The sequence below is a fragment of the Ceratotherium simum genome, chromosome 8, assembly GCF_057802395.1.
Source record: "Ceratotherium simum simum isolate JZ-2026a chromosome 8, ASM5780239v1, whole genome shotgun sequence".
Taxonomy (NCBI): Eukaryota; Metazoa; Chordata; class Mammalia; order Perissodactyla; family Rhinocerotidae; genus Ceratotherium; species Ceratotherium simum.
In genome coordinates, this window is record NC_141907.1 from 4,068,483 (window position 1) to 4,081,795 (window position 13,313).

The window sequence follows — 13,313 nt, forward strand, 5'->3', positions numbered from 1 at the left end:
GAGACTGCCGTGCTCTGCGAGGCCTGCTTATGAGGTTGGCCCTTGGCTAGCGTCTGGGAACTTGGATGATGGAAGGGTTCCCACCACCATAGCTGATAAGAGTGGCTCCCTGTGCCTAAGCTGTTTGTGCCAGCAGTGTGGTTTATGCCAGTCTGCAGTTTGGTACATGCCAGGCAGAGGCTGCCTCTGTGACTGACCCTGATAAAAACCCTGACGCTGACTGGGTCTCTAGTGAGCTTCCCTGGTGGACAACACTGCACATGTGTTGTCACAGCTTGATGCTGGAGGAATTAAGTACATCCTGTGTGACTTCGCTCGAGAGGACTCTGGAAGCTCGTGCCTTGTTCCTCTGGACTTCACCCCGTGAGCTTTTCCCTTTGCTGATTCTGCTTTGTACCTTCTCGCTGTAATAAATTGCAGCTCTGAGGATGCCTACATCCTGAGCCCTGCAAGTCCTCCTAGTGAACCCTCCAACCTCGGGGTGGTCTTGGGAACCCCTGACAAGGGCCTGTTCCTTTTCTTTTTCGAAACATAAATAAATATGTATATATTTTTAATAAAATGGGTATTATATCTTTTTCAGATCTTTTATTCAAACATCAATGAACATTTGATGTCATATCGTTAAATATTCTTTCAAAACATGATTTATAAATTATCTCAAATTATACCTTAAATGTTAATGAAATGTTGGATCTTTGAGTTTTACAATTTGTATTGCTACCATGGGTAATGGAGATTCTTGTTTGTAGAACTTTGTGTGCATCTCCAATATTTTCTTAAGATAGATTGTTCTTGGAGTGAGATGATGAAAGGGTATGATACCTGTGTGGTCTTGATAGACACGTCAGTTGTTCTTTAGAAAGGTTTCCATTGATCTGGTCATCAGCAATGCATGAGATAGCCATCTTGCTGAATCCTCACCGATACTAAGTATTATTTAAAACAATTATTTGTCAATTTGATAAACAATAGATAGTATCATTTTAATTCACATTTTTGAGTATTAGTGAGGGTGAATGATTTGCCATGTGTTCATTGATTTTTTTTTTTTCTAACTTAGCTGTTCATATCTTTTGGACCGAGAGTAGTGGGAGTTTTTCACCTTTTGTGGAGACATTTTGTGAGTATTGTTCTGGGCTGGGATAGGGACCCCAGAGGGAAAGTCTCTGGATCATCACTCTACTGTGCCTGCTATAGGCGCAACAGACCTTACGTCCATGGTCGGTGCTTAAGAAGCAGGCTTTGCTTATGATGGAACCACGACGTCTTTTGCCCATCCATAAAGTGCATCCTTTAAAAAAAAAAGCACCGATGTATGCACTGGAGTTAGTGCTAGCCGTGGAAGGATCCAGTGAAATCCTGTGAAAGACGCTGAGAGCAGTGGCTGCTTCTGTGGAGGGGTGGAAATGAGGAGGCTGCCCTCTGTGTGTTGGCTGCTTGCTGTAGTAGTGTAAATATCTGCACGAGGCATCCCTGTGTAAATCAGCTGACTAACCCCACATAAGTGCAGAACCAGCTCAGGAGAGGGTAGTGGGGACACAAAGGGAAGAGGGAAGACGGTGCTGAGGCGTCTTTGGGTGGAGTCCAGACTGCATTGCCGCTGGGTTCTGTGGAGGCGGATGTTGAGGGGAGATGTCTCTTAGGATCAGCACCGTGAAGGGAAGGCAGAGGAGGCAGGCTTGGGAGAGGAAGGGGTGAACTGCGATGCCGGATGTGGGGTTTGGGAACATGGACTGCCTGTCAGAGCGTCCCCTTTCACACTGAAGTGGAGGCCTTTTACCCCCTTTCAGGGGACAGGCTGCTGTGGGAAGGGCGTTACCCCTCTGCAGCGAGGCCGACCCGGAGGGAGCTGCCAGCTGGGCCACACTCCAGCAGCTGGGCAGCACATCCCTGCTGGAAGAGGAATCTGGGAGGCACATTGGTGTCTGCCACAGATGACTACCAGTTATGGCTAGTTGGTGGGAGACAATACGGCTCAACAGCGCAGCCGTCCAGTGACGGGGTGGAGAAGGGGGCTGGTGGCTGGGAGGTGCGTTTGGAAGCTGTGTTTGTGTGACAAGCTGATTGTCTTTGCTTTGACTGTTTATTTGAGGTAGTATGGGGGCGTCTCATGGATTATGGGGTGTAGTAGCTAAAGCCGCCTCAAGTCGCGTGGTGATGCAACAGCGACAGATAATATTCATGTGCGTGCGCGCAGTTGTTTCTAAACGTGTGGAAGAAGCTCTAGAGGGTGCATAACATACTGTTAACATTGGTTGCCTTAGAGGAGGGCTGGGATTGGAGATTATAGTGCAGGGAGAGTTTGACTGTTTCATATAATTCTGAATTTTTATTTTTGCTATTTCATTATTTTCTGAGTGCTAATTACTTTTAAGTTTTAATAACATCTGTAACTAAAGCAATATTTACTTTTGAAAATTTGAAAAAACATACTAATGACCTATGACCATGGACAAGTTACTTAACCTTACTATGCCAGTTTCCTCATTAATAAAACGGGGACTAATACGGCACCAATTTTATAGGGTTGTAATGGGAACTAAAGAGATAAAACTTAGAGCCTGGTACCTGGTAAGTGTTTAATAAATGTTATTATTTCAACAGCTTAGAGGAAAAAGAATTATGGTTTATGTAGTATAAATATCACTGGGCTTGTTGTTGTATTGGAAAGAACCTGGATTCAATGCCGCGTAAATAGTGTGATGGGAGAAGCATTATTGTGGGTGTCAGGAGACGTCGGCTGGAGAGTGGGCTCTCTCATCAGCTGTGTGATCCTGGGCAGCTTCCTTGAGTCTCTGCGCCTCGTCTCTCATCACTAAAGCGGGAGCAGTAGCACTTGGTTGTTGCAGGACATGCAACAAGCGTGAAAATTACTTGAATCCGAGAGAGCAGAAAAATGCAGCCAGCAGTGTTTATGCAAAGAACACAGTGCAGCCTGTCTTGTGTGGAGAGCTGGTTCCTCCGCTGTTCCTTCAAGTGTCGCAGGAAGACGCGTCGGCGTGCTGGAATCCATCTGACAGCCCCGATCTGCTCGTGTTGATTTGGCCAGTTGTCATTTGCTGTCATCACGGCAGCAGTAGTTGAAGGGACAGCTTGTCTTGATTTGCATATTTATATATGCAGGTGTTTGTGCTATTTATAAATAATTAGAAAACGCTTAGAAGCCTGTTTATGGCAAGCTGGCAAATTCAAAACATGGACAAATCTGTTAGCATAGTTTGCACGTCTGTGGGCACAAAGCATTCAAATAAACAAACACTTTTGCCTGTGTTTAAAATCATCTCTTAAAAAGACATTCAGCCATTGGCCATACGGCTTATAGACTTGTCCTTGAAGTGCGTGATTTTGACTATCAGACAGCTGAAATCTGAAGCTTCTTAAAACATTGCCGTAATTTTTAGCCCCCCCCCTTCTTTTTCCATTATGAGGAGAGAAGATTCGATGGAGGAGAGTATCAATTTACAAAGGCTTTTGTCACAGTTAATCTTCATGTTCTGACTTTCAGTGTCCTATTCCCTGTTTACGTTTCATAATGTTAGCATCCCCGTATGTCCACGGAGACACTCTTTCTTCCCTTTTCCTGCTGTATTTTTTTCTATAGCATTTATCACTCTTGAACATACTTTTTGATTTGTCTGTCTCCAGCTGCAAAAATGTAGGCTCTCTGAAGGCCGAGATTACTGTCTTGTGTTCACTGGTATATCACCAGTGCCTGGCATGTAGATTATAAATGTTTGTTGAATGAATGGGCTGAAAAAAACCCGTTATTCTTCTTCCTTCTGCCACGTCATGAAAATGCTTTTGGAAAAAGCTGTATGAACAGAGAATGGGGAATCGTTGCTGTAGCATGGCTTATCATCCCAAATACATACCCTGGAAAAAGGTATAGTACTTGAGTAGAAATATAGACGGCTCCTTCAGGAAATTAGCTAAATCTCGTGGCTTTTCACATAGATATGTGATGTTGCCATATGTACTCATGTGAAGAGCTGCTGTAGCCTAGAGTCACAGGCTTAAATCCCCTGTGCATGGAGAATAAGGCACAAGAAAGGGATTTGCCCAAGTTCACCTAGATAGAGTTGGGACCAGGTCTACATCTGTCTTCCCAGAGCCTTTGAACTGCTCACCACACTGCCCTCTGCACTGCTAAAGCCCTCTTCCTGGACTCTGAATATATGCTAATGAGGGAGAACATGGACTCTGGTGTCACAGGTGCAGAGAAAAAACCTAGCAGCTTAAAATAATGTTCACAAGTCTTGTATCTAGAGAAAGTGGAGATTTTTCACAATACCTTTAATTTTTTCATAAATTTTATAAAACAACTAAGATAATAGAAGGAGTTTGGGGAACAGCAACTTTAGAAAAAGAAGAAAAAAGTCAAACCAGAGAATTACAATCTTTTATTCTCAGTCTAGAATTTAAGCCCTTTAGACTCCTATCTAAGGTCCAGCTCGGATCTGATTAGGAGGCATTATGTAGCCAGTCATTATCCATAATTTTAGAACAACAGATGCAGCACCAACTCTACCCTCTAATAGTGGTCTTATTAATTTTTAATTTGAATGACAGGAGAAGCAGATGGCGAGGCGGGGTAAGTATTTAGATGTTTGGTCATTGAAAGCTTTTTACTTCCATGCGTTACATTGGGATTTGAGACTGGCTGAGTCCATGGAGAACTGATTATTGTCTGTCCCCTTACCATCTGGGTTCTTTTTTGTCTCATACTGGGCCCAGGACTGCTCCTGCTGCAGTCAGGGATAGATTGCTGATTGTTTTGAAATCAGAAGTTTGTTTACACCACCCAAAATTCTGACGCAGAGCTATCAAAAGGTTGTCTTCTCGATTGTAGTTCAGATCTGGGTGGTGTTTTTTTAAATTATGTAAGCAAATTAAAGTCTTCTTTAATAGTTAATTGTGTATATTTTTGATGTGGATAAGAGGTGTATTCCACTGCAAAGTCCCTGGGACTTTGTTTACACAAAGATGAGAACTTTAGAACATAAATTGGATTTTCTAAATGATTATCTAGGCATGACACTGAGCACCAGAGAGGTATGTTTATTAAAGAGATCTCCTTTTATTTTGTCTGAGTTCGGATTTTACATCAACATTTAGAAAATCCATAGTAGAACTCGTCCAGCTTCCTGCTCATACCTTCGTGAAATCCAAAGGTGCTTGCAAGGAGGAGTTAGATGGCTCTGGTCATCACAGGCCCTTTCCTGGCTGTGCTCCTGTCCTCCTCCCTTGCTCTCCCTCCTGCTCTGCTCTCTCATCAGAGAGGTGGCGCAGCCACAGCCTTCCTGAGGCTGGGGGGACTGTGGAACGAGAGTGATGTGCTGCATGCCTGCTGTCCCGGTGGAGGCTAACGCTGCCGGCTGCTGCATCTGTCATGGTACAGCACCGAAAGTAGGTGGTTCTGTGAAGAGGTGGAAATGATGGCGATAGAGATGTCTTCATCAGGATGCTCTGGGTGTGTTAATCTTGGATGGAGAGCCATGAACAGTATGTGATTCCTGACATTTGACGTCAGAAGGAAGTCAGGGTCTTGATGTGGAATGATAATGGAAAGAACGTTAAGGCGTAACAGGTACGCTAGCTTTATTAAATGAGTGCTTCCTCCATCTCCCTGCTAGGCACTCACAGACACATGGCTACATCTTACGTGTTATTAATGAATTTCCCTTGCAATCATGTGCAAAGTTATATGATTATGCTCTTCCTCGTATAGTGGGCCTCAGACTGCATTCAACACAGAAATGTTCTTTTGCTACATAGAAAATACTTTGCGTACCAAGTGGGAGATCTATACTAAAATCTGGGCTTGCAGCACAGAATGATGCAGTGTAACAGAGACTACCCAGTCCCAAACTGGTTTCTGTTTTTTTTCCTCCCCGATGAGCACAGACACAGGACCAGAGAAGCGAATTTGCCTAAGACCCTGATGATGTTTCACTGTAGCATTTGAACCAAGCAGTTGCTTGATCTATTGCTCTAAACTGAAAGTCGTGCTTCCTCTGACTCCTGTATAAATGTACTGCGTCGTTCCTTCTTTCCAGTTAGTTATTGCATCACTGCCATGGAACCGTACTCCAGAGTCGGCGTGTGGCAATGTTGATACGCTGCGAGGTTGTCAGTTGTACAGTTTAAAAGTTGTGCTTCCAGTTTCTTGCTGGTTGCAAGACATCCTTTCAGAAGTAGGTTCTGTGTGGTATATTTACATGTGTTTACTTTTAAAGGCTGCTCTGGTTAGAACCTACTTGGAGTAAATGGGTGGGCGTCGGGGACCGTGACAGTCATGACAGCCGCCTGCCTCACGGGCAGAGGTGAAGTCATCGTTTCCTGAGAAGTGACTTGCTTCGCCATCCTTATGACTGCACTCTCCAGCTTGTTCAGTTCGTGTTGGTTTCTGGCATCTGCACATTTCTGGCCTCATCTGGGTCTGCTTAGTGTTTTTAGCATACAGTTTCGGGCTGTGAAAAAGAACGGCTGTTTTAGCACAGAGAGACACACGAAGGGCAGTTTGTAAGTAACCCTGAATGGAGACGTTACGTAGTTGTGTTACTTCTTTTCTTCTTTGTCAGGCGGGAGGGAAGCGTCCTGAGTTGGTGGTGCGTTCTTGCACAGCTCCTCCTTGCAGCGTGACAGATTTTTGGGGGATTGAGTGATAATTGTAATCTTTGAGAATGTCATTCTTGCAGGTTCTAAGAAGTCAAGATTTATTCAGCGTTAATTTGATAGTGACGGCTTTATTCCTAGCCAGATGTAAGTCAGAGGTTCTCCTGGCAGCGTTGTTGGTGTTTGCTGTGGCTCCGACTTAAGGGGAGTATGAGTTTGAATCCATTTAAATGATGGATAAGCGAAGCATGGCCAGTGCTTTCGGCCATGTAGTTTATTAATCACTGTTATACTTCTCAGTCAGGCCTGATGAACTCTTGAGCCCTCCTGCACACACACATGCACATACACACACACACACACTTTTTTTTAAGACCCCAGCCCCTCCGTGGTCACTGTCAAGCAGATCCCTCTTTGCCATCTCTGGTTCAAACATATCCCAAACCCACTGCTCCTTCCATTTGTTGTCTCCAGTCACCTATTGTCCGGTTAGCCTGCTTTCTGCAGTCCGTCCTCAGCTCCCTGGGGTTCTAGAGTACTGGGGCTGGGAGCCATCTTCACGGCTGCGGAGTTCTTCCAGCCTCGTTTTATCCAGCCCTGGGGATGAGAGAGATGTCATCAGAGGCTGAGGCTTAGTAGGCGTATATGCTGTTTGATAATGATGGGATTTTCTTCCATACAGGGAACTTAAAATGTGCTTAGTAGAGTATCGAATGTTTTAACTCCTGCACCTCTTGGGGAAAGATAGTTTGTGAACCCACCCTTGCTTCCAACGAGAAAAACTTGATTTGCTAATCAGCGCATTTTGTATTATTGAGTATTGACTGACAAACTGTTCTTAACCTCCTCCTTCACTCGGGCACCGTTTATTGAGCAGTGTATGTATTTCTCTTGTGTCAGGTACTCTGCTGGCCCCTAGTACTCATCCTTGTGAAACTGATGGTCTAGGGGGAAACGGATATGTGTAACTGTTAGCGTTTTGTGTGTGCTCTGATGGAGGTGCCCGTGGGTGCAGCCTCAGCTCGTGCATCACCCATGGAGGAGGTTATGTGCCTGATCAGCATGTTCCTAGCTCTGTGTCCTTCTGTCAAAGTGATCATCACATTATTTTTAAATTCTCTGCTCATGTATCTATCCTTCCCATTAAATTGAGAGCTCTCTAAGGACAGGGTGTGGGTTATGTATCCATTGTTTGTTTTTTTTTGATATTCCTATTTCCAAGCATAGTAAGGCAAAAGATAGGCAAGGTCTCTTTAGTGTTTTCTGAAAAAATAGACGGGCTTAAGGGAGGGAGTCCCCAAGTTGGGCAGGGGGGAGACAGGACAGGCTCACAGATAGTGGTCTTTGGTTTTTGTTTTTCAACTTTTTCATTTGAAATAATTCAGACTTATGGAAAAATTGCAAAAATAGTACAAAGAGTTCCTGTATGCCCTTCACCCAGATTCCGCAAACATTTTACGACGTTTGCACTTTTCTCCCTCTCTCTCTGTATATAAATTTTTTTTCTGAAATCTTTGGGAGTAAAGGCTAGGTTGTAGGGATGGGGTGAAGAGGCAGAAGAGAAGAGGTGAGCTGGGAGGCTTTGGCAGTAACCTGGGTGAGAGATGATGGTGGCTGGGGCCTGGTTGGAAACGGCGAGGGAGGTGAGAAGTGGTACATATTTAGGTCTGGTACATATTTTGAAAGGAGACTCTATAAGATTGGCTGATGGGTTGGATGACAGGAGTGAGAAAAAGAAGCTTTAATGATGGCTTCAAGGATTTTGGCCTGAGTAACTGAAAGACTAGAGATGCCATTATTAAGATGGGGAAGACTGGGAGGAGTGGGTTTTGGCTGGTTTTGGGCGTGCTAAATCTGAGGTCCAAGGGCAGAGGCCAAGAAGTGTTGGGAAGGAAAAGCAGAAAGCAAGACCCCAAAGAACATGAGCAATTCATAAAGATAGAATTAGCTGATTTTATCATTAAGCAAAACAAATACTGTGCAGGCAAAATGGCTACAAAGCTGTAGGGTATTTTCAGCTTATTTATATAGAATTAAACCTGAAGTCTCTATACATTTTCTTACCATTAGTAAACAGCACATATTCAGTTTGCATTAGCACTTACATTGAGCTTACTCTGACCTCCTGTTTTTTGTAATTCGTCATCAGATTCCTCTGACATTTTGTTTTCATAATTCTTTATCACCACCTCCTATCATTTGTCCCCAAAGTGTGTCTGGCACATGTGATCCATCGTCTCCTTCAGCATTCCTCAGTAAGGTTAGACTAAGTTCAGTTTCCCCACCGAAGGCGGTTGGAAATACGAGTTTGGAGTTGAGGGCAGAGGTCTAAACTGAAGATAGAAATTAGGGTTGCTCACTGTAGAGATGGTAGTTAAAATCTTGGGATTGGAGGAAGTCACCTTGGGAATGAGTATAATTTGGAAAGGAAAAAAGCCTGTGGTCCGAGCCTGGGGCATCTCCACATTTAGGGGTTGGAAATAAAGAAGAAAATAGTGGAGGAGACCCGGTGACCAAAGAAAAGGAAGTGTGTTCTGGAGACTGAGTGTAGAAACTGTTTCCAGAGGAGTGGGTGGTAGGTGCACTGTGTCGGATGCTGCCAGGTGGATGGAACGAGGGCTGAGACTTGACGGCTGGGCTTCCAGCAGGTGCCCTTGGTGTCTCTGCAAGAGCTGTGTCTGAGGATGGTGGGGTCAAGGGATGATGGAGCGGGACAGAGAGTGAGAAGGAAGGAAGTGGGGAACAGTCTAGGCCTCTCTTTGGAGATAGTTGGTTTGGTTAAATAAGGTTTATTTTAGATGGTTAGTCACGATGGTGTGAAGTATTATTTAGTTTATCTTGTAATCTCTGGATCCTTATCCTGGGGAGCAGATTAACATCCTTTAGGTGGAGAACTAAATGTGTATGGAAAATCTCCTTTAATCGTGGGTTATACTGTATTTTGGGCATTACAAAGAAAATTTTCTCTGGAGAAATGGGGCCCTTTGGATTAACTCTGAAAAGAAATACTTTTCAGAAGGGCACACACTTTCATATATAAATGGTAAAGTGAGAGAATAATTTTCTGCTTTTTGGAGCGAAGATTATTGAGCTGGTGATTGCTAAAATTGCTAATATTTTTGAGAGGCAGCTGTTGTTAATGAGAAGACACTAGTCTGTCCTATATGAGTTTTGTGTCTTTGAGTAAGTTGTTTAACCTTACTGAGAGTTAGTTTTCTCATCTATGAAATGATATTATCTACCCTGCAGATTATATTGTTATTTTAAAAAATTTTAATGACTTGCTTGGAAGAGCAGTTCTTATTAGGTTTATTGGTATCTCATGAAATATACTAGAGAGACTAGATTTGGTTTCTCTGGGAAATAATAGCTACTAATAATAGCTGCTAATAATAGCTGCTATAATAGCTACTACTAATAATAGTTTATCAAGCACTTACCATGTGTGATGCTATGTATTAGGCAAGTTGCATATTATCTTATTTAATCCTTATAACCACTCTTTAACGTGGAGATTATCCTTAAAAATTTTTTTATAGATAATAATTATACTGATGATGATGGTAATAGTCAACATTTATTGAGAACTTCTTCTATGCTAAATGCGTCACATAAGGACACTTAAAAAAACCCTGTTGACGCGGCCCTGCTCATTCTTGTATAGAGAGAGGGATAATAATACACCAGCGTGCTCAAGGCCACGTGTAGAAAGTGGTGGGGCAGAATTTCAACCCAGTCTGTTCAACACCAGAGTCTGTGCCCATGTGCTGTATCAAGACACGTACATTTTAGTGGAACCTGAATCTCGATCCTTCTATGAGCGTGGCAGCTCCAGACCCTGAAAAGCTATTGTGAGACCAGCCGTCTCCTTTAATGGCCTCCATTAACACAGTGACATATGTCACCCAGACCTCGTGTCCACCGCCCTCCCCATCCACACATGCACGATGGTGGGCCCCCTCTGCCTGGGGAGCAGGGGCAGAGAGACAGACGGCGGCCGATCGGCCTGCCATCCCTGGAGGTGAGCCCCTCGGCCCCTCCTTCCCCCGCGGTTCCAGCCTCGTTCTGTGCCTGCTGTCAGGAGCCCCAGAGCGTTTTCTTCTTCTGCTGTCTCAGGAGACTCGAATGGAAGTGAAGCTCCGGGGCCTCAGCACGTCACGATGACAGATGATAGGAACCAAATTAACTCAGAAGCCCAGCTTCAGGCTTCTCTGTTGGTGGGCTACGTCACAGGGGTCAGTGCGGAAAAGGAGGATGGAGCGGATTTACATACGGAGCGGAAACAATTATGGAGACTGGTGGCTTCAAACCCTGATCGTATTCATTTTGTCTCCCTGTGATGCAGATTAAGCATTATTAGCAGGAAAACGAAGACACTTATGCAGTGGATTAGGCCTCTCATTTCTGACTGAGGCCTCTGTTTTTTCAGCTTTTACCAGGCTTGCCTTAAAATAGAGTTCTTATCTGCGGCTGAGTTTACAGTACTGTCCTGACTGCTTGTGCAGTGTTAGAATTGTATCCTGTGTCTTGGATTTCAGGTTTTCCCTTTTGGAGTTTATTTCCCTGAATACCCAGAACAGAGGTGAACACACTTTTTTTATAAAGGGCCAGATAGTAAATATTTTAGGCTGCAGGTCTCTGTTGCAACTGCTTTACTGTGCTCTCGTGGTGTGAAAGCAGCCGTACACAGTAAATAAATGAATGGACATGGCTGTGTCCCAGTAACACCGTATTTACAAAAATAGGCTTCGGGCCAGATTTTGCTCATGGGCTGTGGTTTGCCCCCCACTTAGCTGGATGAAAGTGTGGATAAGCTTATGCACAGACTGAACCCTGTTACCAGATCATTTTAGGTCTAGTTGAACCTGACCGTTTGGAGAACATTGGCCGGATGCTAAGCATATCTTTAGGAGCGTTCTGTCTCCTCTCCTGATCACTTTGCTGGTAGTTTGAATTCAGCTACTCTGGCAGGCCTCTGGTGCTTACTGAGGTTGTGGGTGGAAGGGTGAGTGATGAGAGCAGCATTTTTATTCTTTCTTTAAAGAGCGTTGTTGCTAGTCCACTTCTACATTTGAAATATCCTTTCCTTGGTACATCAAACTCAGTGTGGTTTAGGGCCTGGCTTCTTTAAGTGTGACCCTGGAGCAGCAACACTGGCACCCCCTGGGAGCTCCTTAGACATGCAGACCCTCAGGCCCCGCCCCAGACTCAGAATCTGCCCTTTAACAAGACCCCTGGGTGAAAGTTTAGAAGTGCTGATTTAGGGTATTCCAGTCTGGAGGACAGAGAGGAAGCATTTTTAAAAAGTCCTTTTATCTTCAGCTTTTTAATATTGAAAGTATAACAATGCAACTTTAGAGCTGTGAAGGCAGTTTTGCGTCTTTTTAGACCTAAGACTCATAATTTTATGTTATTTTCCTGACAGAAAGGGCATGTTACTGTCCACTAACGTGGAGTGGTGTAAAAAGTTCTAGACAAGTTAAAATACTAGACTGAAGTTCCTGCCTCTCTTGCAGTGTGACTGGGCAAACCCCTGATCTCTTTGTGCCTTAGTTTCTCCTATCTGATATGAGATATTTATGACAGATACTATGTAAATCTGTTTTTATTGGTTGCAAGTATTCTATTTTATCTTTTTCAGGCCATGTGCTTTGATCCTCTCCTCCTGCCCATGTCCTCTCAAGGAGGATATTGTCATTCCCCATTCTCATATGTGACGCCTCCCCCATCCCACTTTTGACTGATGGGCTGCAGTTTCAGCACCGCTGGCCAGGGTCAGGGGAGCAATCGAAAATGCATTGCAATTGTCGAGCTTCAGAATTGTTGAAAAGAAAAGCTAGAATGCTGAGGAGATGCCATTTCCAAATTTGTCGTTATAAAATAGTTTTGAGGAGTTACAGATGACTGAGATTTGTTCATGGGGAAAGTCTCAAGTCTTAGAGGTCACTGTTCTCAGCATCCTGGAAGCCTCTGCCTCCGCTTTATCCACCAGATCCAAAGTTACAGTTTCAGACGACTTAATTAGGTTAGGCTTTTTAATTCAAATAGAATAGTGGCTGGAGAGATGTATATACTCTAGTTGGAAGTATGAAACGATGGTATTTAATAGGAAATAGCTGTTGTCTCAGTTAGTGGAAATGTGGGATCTTACAGCTGGCAGCATATCCTAATGATCCTGGGCCTCCCTCTTCCTCTCCCCTCTCCCCACTTCCCCCAGATCTCCCTGGGGAGTGCAGAGGTCTGTGAACAGCTTTCTCACTCTGGAATCTCTTACTGCTTCCTCCTCCACAAAGCCTGCTGTCCCAATGGTCACTTTGGACATCTGCAGAGCCTTCGGTGTTCTAGCTAGGCAGCTGGGCCACAGCGGGGCTGGCAGGGTAATCTTTCATTCTGTGTTGAGAGCCATCAGTGTTTTTTTAGGTGATGCTTCTCCATTTGAGATGGTGCCAGGGCCCCTTTGTGCCCCACTCCTTGAATTAGCACCATCCCTGAGGGCTTTTGAGGCAGGTGGCATTGCAGAAAGAGCACCTTCTGGACAACCAGACTTGGTGTGAATCCTTTCTGTGCCATTTACTGGACTCGTGGCCTGACAGACCCTGTTCCTCCCCGAGTTCAGCATCTACATTTATAACACCAGAGTGTGAGATACAGTACTTCCTAAGATTTCCTCGACGTTAGAAGCCTTTGTCCTGAAG

At 44.2% G+C, this 13,313-nt stretch overlaps 1 protein-coding gene across 4 annotated transcripts in view; it reads left to right on the forward strand.

Annotated features, from left to right (window-relative positions):
- AFAP1 (actin filament associated protein 1) overlaps positions 1 to 13,313 on the forward strand; it is a 163,402-nt gene that overhangs the window by 31,435 nt on the left and 118,654 nt on the right. The window contains exon 3 of one of the 4 annotated variants that reach the window (XM_087434879.1): positions 1,064 to 1,123. The exons of the other annotated variants lie outside the window; for them this stretch is intronic. The gene's annotated coding sequence lies outside the window, so the exon portion shown is untranslated. The remainder of the gene's footprint in view (positions 1 to 1,063; positions 1,124 to 13,313) is intronic. 4 annotated transcript variants of the gene reach the window in all.